The sequence below is a fragment of the Octodon degus genome, unplaced genomic scaffold (assembly GCF_000260255.1).
Source record: "Octodon degus isolate 3935 unplaced genomic scaffold, OctDeg1.0 scaffold00224, whole genome shotgun sequence".
NCBI classification, from domain to species: Eukaryota; Metazoa; Chordata; class Mammalia; order Rodentia; family Octodontidae; genus Octodon; species Octodon degus.
In genome coordinates this window covers 595,660-606,222 of record NW_004524800.1, presented here as the reverse complement: position 1 = coordinate 606,222, position 10,563 = coordinate 595,660, and positions in this window count along the sequence as shown.

Below are 10,563 nucleotides of genomic sequence, written 5' to 3'. Positions count from 1 at the left end.
AAGTCCAGAAATCTAACAATAGACAACCTTGTAGCAGGACAGTCCCAGAAAATTCCTTTTCCTGTCTCCTGCCTTCATTCAACACCCACTTCTTTTTCAATGATCATTTACCTGAGAGACAGCATGGCAGCAACTGGCATGGCATGACAAGCAGCCTATATTCACAAGACCAGAATGACAGGCACCCCCAGGATGAACCTACTATTTTAAATTGACATCTTCAGTACAGTTGATTAGTTCACATGTGTCTGTATAGATAGTCAGGGTGAGAATCATTCCAATTAACTGCTAGATTAAAAAATCTTCTGAAAATTATCAAGATCATTGCCTTACCCATCTTGTACATATAACTGTATGGCTTGCCAAAGTCATGTTTCCTCGCTCTTCTCCTTGATATCTTTTCACTGTCTAGTCCTCACATTCTTGCTTTCCTTTTAGTTGTACTATAGCTATACATTTGCATGTCTTCTATTGATTTAGTATATTAGGGAAACTATACGATATTTACATATGTGTGTCTGGTTTATTTCACTTATGAGTATATCTTCAAGTGACATCCACTTTACTATAAAGGCTTCGACTTTATCATTTTTATAGCTGAATAATATTCCATTGTATAAAAATACCACATCTTTTCAACCATTCCTCATGAGACGGGCATGTTGGTTCTTTCCAAGATTTGGCTATCACAAATTGTGCTGCAATAAACATAGACACACATATATCAGTATGATATGATGTTTTCACATCCTCTGGGAAGATTCCCAGTAGAAGAATAGCTGGATTAAATGGGATTTCCAGTGCAAGTTTTCTAAGGAGTCTCCACACAGATTTCCATAATGGTTGCACCAGGCTACATTTCCACAAGTAGTGGAGAAGGGTTCCTTTTTCCCCACAGCCTCTCCAACATTTGTTGTTGGGTGATTTCTTTATGATAGCCATTCTTGCTGGGGTAAGATGATCTCTCAATATTGTTTTAATTTGCATTTCATAGATGGATAGTGATGTTGAGCTGTATAAATTCTAGAGAGCAGATCTTTGTCTGAGTACTTATTTGTCATGATTTTTTTTTCAAATTTGTGGGGTTTTTTTCACTTTGTTAGTAATTTCTTTTGACATGAAAAAAAACTTCTCAGTAAGAGCAGGTCCCAGTTGTTAATTCTTTCAAGTGTTTCCATGTGATTTGATTTCTGTCCATTAACTCTTTGCCTACCGCTATGTCTTCAAGAGTTCCTCCTACTTTGTCTTCCAGGAGATTTACTGTCTCTGCTTTAATGTTTAGATCTTTAATCCATTTTGAATTTACATTAGTGCATGATGATAGACCTGGGTCAAGTTTTAGTTTTCGCCCTGTAGAGAGCCAGTTTTTCCAGTATCATTTGTTAAAGAGGCTATCTTTCCTCCAATGAGTATGTTTGGCCCTTTGTCAAAGATAAGGTGACTGACTGTGTTTGTAGGGGCTTCAACATCTTCTAATCTATTCCATTCATACTCAGGTCTATTTTGTTGCCAGTACCATGCTGATTTTATCACAGTAGCCTTGTAGTATAATTTCAAGTCAGGAATTGTAATGCCTCCTGCCTTGTCTTTATTGCCCAGGATTGCCTTTATATTCTAGGTCTTTTCTGGTCCCCAATAAATTTTAGGAATGATTTCTCTAGCTCTGTGAGGTATGTTGGTGGTAGTTTGATAGGGATTGCATTAAATCTGTACAGCAATTTTGGGAGTATGGCCATCTTCACAAGGTTGGTTCTTCCTATCCAGGAGCATGGAGTATCTTCACATTTTCTGAAATCCTCTACTATCTCTTTTTTAAAAGTACTGTAATTTTCCTTGAAAAGATCTTTGACTTCTTTAATTAGATTAATTCCAAGGTACTTCATTTTCCTTGGTGCTATTGTAAAAGGTATTGTTTCTATAATTTCCCTCTTAATGTGTTTATTATCTCTGTAGAGAAATACTATTAACTTTTGGGTATTGACTTTGTATAGTGATATGCTACTGAATTTCTGTATTAATTCTAATAGCTTCTTGGTAGAGTTTTTCGGGTCTACCAAGTAAAGTATCATGTCATCTGCAAATAAAGATAATTTAACTTCTTCTTTACCTATTCTTATTCCTTTTATTTATTTCTCTTGTGTAATGGCTGTAGCTAATGATTCCAGAACTTTATTGAATAGAAGTGGTGACAGAGGACATCCTTGTCTTGTACCAGATCTAAGAGTAAAATATTTCAGCTTTTTCCCCATTTAGAATTATGTTAGCCATTGGGTTTTCATAAATGGCTTTTACCATGTTGAAGTAGAGGCCATCTATTCCAATTTTCTGTAGGACTTTGAACATGAATGAGTGTTGGACTTTATCAAATGCCTTTTCTGCTTCAATGGAGATGATCATATGGTTTCTAGTTTTCACTCTGTTGATATACTGTATTACATTGATAGATTTTCGAATATTGAAACATCCTTGCATCCCTGGCATCAATCTAACCTGGTCATAGTGAATGATCTTCTTGATGATTTGCTGCATTCTATTTGCTAGGATTTTATTGAGGATTTTGGCATCTATGTTCATGAGGGAGATTGACCTGTACTTCTCTTTCTTAGTTGAGTCTTTACCTGGTTTTTGTATCAGTATGATACTTGCCTCCAGGAATGATTTTGGGAAGATCGCTTCCTTTTCAATTTCATTGAACAGTTTGAGGAGTATAGGGACTACATCTTCTGTAAATTTCTTGTGGAATTCTGCTCTGAATCCATCCGGGCCTGGACTTTTCTTTTTCGGTAGGTTTTTAATTATATCTCGTATTTCATTGGCTGTTATTGGCCTATTGAGAGTGGTTATATCTTTTCAATTCAGCTTTGGTGATTTGTACCTTTCTAGGAATCTCTCCATTTCTTCTGTTTCTTCTATTCTGTGAGAGTAAAGATTCTCAAAATAGCTATTGATAATCTTCTGAATTTCCACTGGTTCTGTGGTAATTATCCCCTTTTTGTTCCTTATTGCTTGTATTTGAATTTTTTCTTTCCTCTTTTTGATGAGGTTGGCTAGGAGCTTATCAATTGTATTTAATCTTTGAAAGAACCAGCTTTTTGCTTTTTTCATTCTTTGAATTGTTTTCTTCGTCTCAATTGAATTAATTTCTGCTCTAATCTTTATGATTTCTTCTCCATCTTTGGGCTCTGCATTTGGTTTGCTCTTCCTTTTCTAGTTGTTGAACGTGCAGCATTAGGGTAGTTATTTGTTCCCTTTCTGTTTTCCTAATATGTGAGTTCACAGCTATGAATTTACCTTTGAGAACTGCTTTCATCATATCCCATAAATTCAGATAAGTTCTGCTTGAATTTCCATTGAATTGTAGATATTGCTGAATTTCTTGTTACTTTCTTCTGTGACCGTAGGTTGCTGAGTAGGGTGTCGTTTAACTTACATGTATTTAGGGTTTTCTTCTGGTTTCTTTTCTCATTTATTTCCAGTTTCATTACATTGTGGTCAGATAATACTCATGGGATAATTTCTGTTTTCTTGCATATACTTAAGCATGACTTATTGTCCTGTATATGGTGTATTTTAGAAAATGACCCATGTGCAGCTGAGAAAAATGTGTATTCAGCTGTGTTTGGGTGGAACACTCTGTATATGTCCACCAAGCCCATTTGTTTCAAGCTCTGGTTCAGTTCTGTTATTTCTTTGCTAAGTTTTTGCCTGGTTGACCTATCTTTTTGGAATAAGGAGGTGTTAAAGTCTCCTGTTAAGATTGTCATATTGAATGTTACATTTTTTATGTCTATTACGACTTGGCTTATACAGATGTGTGCTCCAGTGTTTGGTGTATACATATTTATGAGTGCTACCTTTTCCTCCTGAATTTTTCACCTTTTCCTCTTGGATTTTTCCCCTAACCAGTGTATAGTGGTCATCTTTATTTTGCTTGATCATTCTTGGTTTGAATTTGAGACTGTCTGATATTAGCATTGCCACCCCTCTTTTTTCTGAGGTGCTGGGGTGTGTAGTATTGTTTACTATCCTTTTACTTTCAGCCTATGTATGTCTTTATGAGTTAAATGTGTTTCTTGTATACAGCATATTGTTAAATTTTGTTTCCTAATCCACTGTGCCAGTCTATTTCTCTTAATTGGTGAATTCAGTCCATTTACATTGATGGTTATAATTGAGATGTATTGACTTAGGATTGACATGTTTTTTACCTGTTGTCATTTACTCCTTTTTTGCCTGTGTTTAATGGCTTGCCCTATTTAGTGGGTATCTTCTGTTCTCATTGGTGGAGTTTTGTTCATTTTGTTCCCTGTGTAGAGCATCTTTCAGTAGTCTGTGTTTGGTTGGCTTTGCCATCATGTAATTCTTTAGTTGTTCTTTGTCGTGGAAGTATTTCACTTCTCCATCAAACTTGAAAGAGAGTTTTGCAGGGTATAGCACTCTGGGCTGGAATTTGTTTTCATAGAGGAGTTGAAGTACTCTGCTCCATGCTCTTCTTGCCTTCATGGTTTGTGAAGAGAAGTCGGTCATAATTCTGATGGGTTTTCCTTTGAATGTGATCTGCTTCTTTTCTCTAGCGGCTTTGCGTATATTATTCTTGTGCTGAATTTCTGGGATCTTGACTATTATATGTCTCGGTGTGTTTTTCATTGGGTTGAGGTTACTTGGCATTCTGTATGCATCAGTTACCTGAATGTCAGATTGTTTCCTCATATTTGGGAAGTTTTCTATTACTTCTGTCCATATTTTTTTAATGTCCTTTGTGTTGACTCCTTCTTTCTCATTGATACCTATTGGTCTCACCTTATTCATCTTTGTATCACCTTGCAAGTGATGAATTATTTTTTCCTGCATCTTAGTTGTTTTTAAGAGATCTTTTCTTACCTTTTCACTGGCTGTACCAGCATCTTCAAGATCTGAAACTCTGTCTTCACTTTTAATTAAATAATTTTGCAAACTTGTGACTGAGATTTTAAGTTTTGCTATATTTCTTTGACTCTGCTTCATGCGATGTCTTTCTTTCTTGTATTTCTCATTCAACGAATCTGTCGTTTTCCTAATCTCCTCTATTTTTTATCAATGTCTGCTTTAGGAGCAGTTATTAATTCTTTCACTGCAGTCTTTCTCAGATTGGGTTTCCTCCCTATATTTCTTGTTGATTCTTTACTTCAGGTGCTATGAGTTCAAAGAATTCTTTTTTATTTCAGAAAATAATTCCTCTCTGAGCTTCTCTATAACTTTCTGCTGTTGCTTATTTACTACTGACGTTATTAATTCATACATTTGAGTTGAGCTAGTAGAAAATAATTCAGCTCTCTCTTCCTCTATAACTTTTCTGCTGTTGCTTATTTACAATTGACACTATTAATTCATACATTTCACCTGAACTAGTGTCCTCTGCATTTGTTCTGGGTGGGCACTGGGTTTCCTCCATATGTTTCTGCATTTGATTCTCTACTGCAAATGCTATTTATTCAGGGATTCCTTTTTTGTTTTCCAACCTGAGTTCCTCTATACCTTTCTGCAGTTGTTTTTTTTTTTATTTCTGAAGGTGCTGATTCATTGATTTCAGCTGTATGATTCCCAATTTGTTCTGTGCTAGTGTCCTCTGCATTTGTTATGGGTGGGCTTGGGTTCTGAGATTGCATTTTGCTTTTTCTCATTGTCATTTTGTGTAGCACTGTCTTCTGACCTTTGTTGTAGAGCTTTGGAGCAGTTATAACCTTAGCACTCCCTGAAATTCAGGTGCAGATTTACAAATTTTGGATTTATCCAGCTGTGCCTGGCTTGGGTCTCGCTGCTGTGTTCAGGTCCTTCCTGCTGCCGTCCTTGGGAGTGATCCTGTTGTGTCCCTCTAGCAAGATGTTCTTCTCTTGGACTAGCTAGGTGGCATTTTCCCCTACACTCTCTGCAGGGATTGCAACTGCAGTGTTTCACACCAGGTCCAGGCCTGAGCTGCGTCTGGAAGGGACAAAGTGGAGTAGGGGGGAAAGGAAGCTCTCCTACACACTGAACCTTGTCTAGGGCGTGCTACATCTTATCATCAGTAAGAAATGACTTTCGATCAATGACATGCAAAAAGAAATTTTAAGGGCCAGCTAAATAGCCCAGTGGATTAAAGTGCCTAGTTATGTAGGTACAGGCGCTGGGAGTTCTATCCCAGGGCCTGTTGTGGCAGCCCCACCCCCGGGGCGTTCTGAGCTGTGATGGAGACTGGGCATGGTGGTGCACACCCGTAATCCCAGAACTTGGGAGGCTGAAAACATAAGAATTGCTGAAAGTCTTATCTACACATTGAAACCCTGTAGATCCTGTAAATCCTGTCCTAAGATTCAAAAAACAAATAATAAATTTTACAAGACATCTAGAGATGGTGTTTATAGATATAATGTTCAGTGTATTTTCCATTGATAGACTTCGCAGAACTTACAATTACTGGATCAATTTTTTTTTCTGTTATTGGTGTTTCCTCCAAAACATAGTACTGATGAATGCCTTTTTAATGAGAATTCTCATGTATATGTCTATACACAAGATTGACCCCTTCTTCTAGGTCATGGGTTAGTGTACCTTTTTGTCAGTATCAAACAGGAATACTTTACCTTTGTGGGATCTACAGTCTTTGTAGTAATCACTCAGTTTTGCCACTGTAGCAAAAAAGCAGTCATACACAGTATGTATAAAGGAATGAACAGGGATGTATTCCAATAAGGATTTATTTATAGAGACTTAAATTTAAATTTTATGTAATTTTTGCAAGCCAAAAATAACATTCTTCATTTGATTTTTGTTTCAACCATTTAAATATGCAACATCAAATCTTAGTTCACAGAACATTAAAAAAAAAATCAGGCAGCAAGCTAAATTTGACCTTCATGCCAGAATTGCCAACCTCTGATCTAGACATATATGAATTAAGTAGATCTGAAGAGGAAGTGATATATACTTTTAACAGATATCAACTTTTAGTTTTATGCTCACCCAAATTGAATAAATGGGATGAAAATTTACATGTACCACCTACCACCACACATATATAGTCTTCCCATTAACAATATGCTACATGTATTTTGACTTTGCTACTTGTCCTATAGAGTGAGAAATAGAGAATACTAGTGATATAAAAGAAATATAACTCCCAATCAAAGGTGCTGTGTTCATATCCCCTGAATAGTGGAGTTTAAGGAGAGCAGGAAAGGTTTTTTAAGAGATATATAGCTTCTGAGACACTGGAGGGGTCCCAAGTGGGTTGCAACCAAGACCCCCTTTCAGGGGTAATTTATATATCAAAGTCAGAATGTAGATACAACATGGCCAAAGCATAATCAACCTATAGGATTGCAAGTATAGCTGCTTAGCTAATATTGATCAAATACAGAAATGGTTCACATAGAAAGGATACATGGAAAGAACAAGATATTTGCAGGAACAGATGGGTCTTGATGCTCTGGTCAACCGCATGGGCAACTGATGTCTATTTGAACTTACTGGACCAGGTGGTGCTAATTACAGAATAGCTCCAAGTTACTCATTAAGTCTTAGGGACGTATGTAGACCTGACCATTGTATTTCTACCTTGAACCATAGCCTTCTTCATATGTGGCTCCAGCCACAATTCTGGCATCTTTGTTTATTTTTCTGCTGTTTTCTCTGAGACCCCAGTCCCTCTATGACTGTATATTAATTTTTATACACTGAGCTGCCTTGTAATCCTAGAATTCAATCAGCTATACTAATTATCAAAGTAAAGCTTAGATTTGGGGAGGTATAAACCTCCATCATAACTCCTCAATATACATTGATCTTAAATTTACCAGTTACTAGCTTAGGAATAAAACAAGTTGCAACTGGCATGATATCTGTGCTATAGATAAGTTTTCTTTCCAGAGAGATACCATGAATAAATGTTTTCCAACATTTCTTTTCTGTTTGATACATAATATAAAAATGATAAGCAATGATCACTTTCACTTTCCTTTTTCATTAGCAGCCACTAATCCTGGCATACTTTGCATAACTTTCCAAACAAAAGGGCTTCATCCTCCTAAGACTGGTCAATAACTGGCCCAGCCACTTCCTAAATTACTAAAGAATGAATATTATGAAATAGCACCTGTTCTCTAAAATTCTGACTCAAAATGGCAAGAGGTAGTGACAGTCACGCAACTATACTGTAATTTTTATATTAGTCACTCTTAAAAGAACTCAAGTTCCTGAAAGGTAAGGTATTTGTGTATTTTACTCACTGCAGTATTCCAAAGGACTATCATAGTGCCTGGAGTATATGAAGTTCTCAATAAATAAGGCAGAATTGTATGGTTTTTAAATAAACAGGTGTAGGTTGGCCAGAAAGCTCAATAGATTAAAGTGCCCACTTAGGCAAAGCTCATGTACTGGGGTTCCATCTCCAGCACCACATGTTGTGCAGGCTCTGCCCCTGGGGTGTGATGAGACAGCAAATGAGACTGGGCATGGTGGTGTTTGTCTGTAATCTCAGTGCTTGAGAGGCGGAAAGCAGGAAGAATCACTATGAGTCAGATCTGTGTAGTGAGACACTCTACACCCTGTACTAAATACATTAAAATAAATACACAGGTATAGATTTGATTCTTGTAAAACTGACCCTACAAGTAACAGAAATTCACTGAGTCTCAGCCTTTGTGCTAATGTATTTAGGGTCTCACTACATAGATTAGACTCATAGTGATTCCCTTGTTTTCAGTGTCCCAAGCACTGGGATTACAGGCACATACCACCACACCCAGTCTCAACTACTGTCTCAATGCGCTCCAGGGTCAGGGCTGGCACAGTGTACTGGGGATCGAACCTTGGCTGATGTGAGTCTCAACCTTTTTATCCAGAAAATGAGGATAATAATACAGACAGATCCCAGTTTATGATAGTTTATTTTACAGTTTTATCAGGTTAACAATGACTCAAAAAATCAATACCTGTAAGTAGAAATCATACTTGAAAATTTGAATTTTGAACTTTCCTGAGGCTAGCAATATACAGAACAGAATTTTCTTATGATTCCAGGCACTGGCAGCAAGCTTCAACTCTATCACCCATACTCCATCACAGTCACAAAAGTAAGTAGCCAATACTCTGCAATGTACTGAGTTTGTAAACTATCATCTTCAATACATTAGGTCTATTTGATGTATAACCTACACTGCAAATAGAACTTTAAAACTTAGGTGTTTTATTATTTTTTTCTTTTAGAGATAAGCAAAGTCTCCAAACTTCCTCCTGTTCAGCACATATCTAATACTCCCTCCTCTCCATATTTGCAAATAAGTGGCAGTATATGCAGATGCCTAGAGCTTGGAGCTGAAGATGGCTGGAAAGGATAAAGCAAGTGGAAATTTACACTGTCTCTCTGAGCTCCCTCTGCTTCTGTTTCTTGCTATAAAGGTTCCTTGCCAACTTGTAAATGGTGAGATGGTGATTTGAGGCAAATAGGCCTCTCCATCTCTTTGAAGGTAAGTTTAAATAAATCATTTTTTTCTTTTTTTATCCAAATATATGAACTCCTTTAACTTGGCAAGCAGTGAGCAAAGGAACCGGAAAATCTGAACCTAAATGGTCAGTAACAAATACATTTGGTTTTATGATACTTTAGATTTGCAAAAGTTTATCAGGACATAACCTTGTAAATTAAGAAGCATCTTTAGCACTGAAGTAATATTTATAAAATAACAAGATAAACTCTAGCATAGATGACATATTTTTAATATGCTAGTTGTTTCTTTCCTTCTGCTGGAAAACAGGATACTAGACTTTTCAGACAGCTAAGAAATCAAGAGTCTACTCTGAAAGGCAGAGAAGAAATTTTTTTTTTGGCTAGCCTGACTCAGAGAAACTCATGCTTTGGAACTTCTGAGTCCTAAAGACAGTGCCACAAATGTATTTATTAAATTTGTGGTCAGAAAATGATCTTGGGCCAGGGAGATGGCTCAGTGGAATAAGCACTTCCCTGGCAAATACCAGGGCCTGAGTTCAATCCCTAGTTCCACAAAAAAAAAGGAAAGAGTTACTGAGTTGAGGAGAAGGACAGGAAAAGTAGTGGGGGAAAGAGATATATCTAGGTATGTAAAAAGGGTGGTTTGGACAACTGTACATTTCTGCTGGTCTATGGAAAGGAAAAGATAATTTGTTTTGTCTGCTTTAATTTTTTTTTCTTTTTTAAATTTCTTATACATTTCTTTCTTCTTCAAATTTTATGTGCATATATCTGCTAATGTGAATAACTAGTTGGAAGACAACACTATGTATTACAACAAATACTGTAAAATTCATATTATTTTGTTAAGTGAAATTCTATATCACTTGTAATTTTTTGCTTTAATTCTAACTTGTACTCTCTTAAAAAAAGAAAAGAAAAGAAAACAAGCTCAAACAAAGGTAGTTCATCAAAACTATAGATTTGTAACTCTAGCAATCTGGTCTATCCCACTCCGTTACGTACTCTAGCCTGACATGAGCATGCTGGGGGCAAGCACAACATATCAGGTGGCACAGCACCTGTCTGGTAAGCAGGAGGTCTTGAATTTGGTTCCTGAA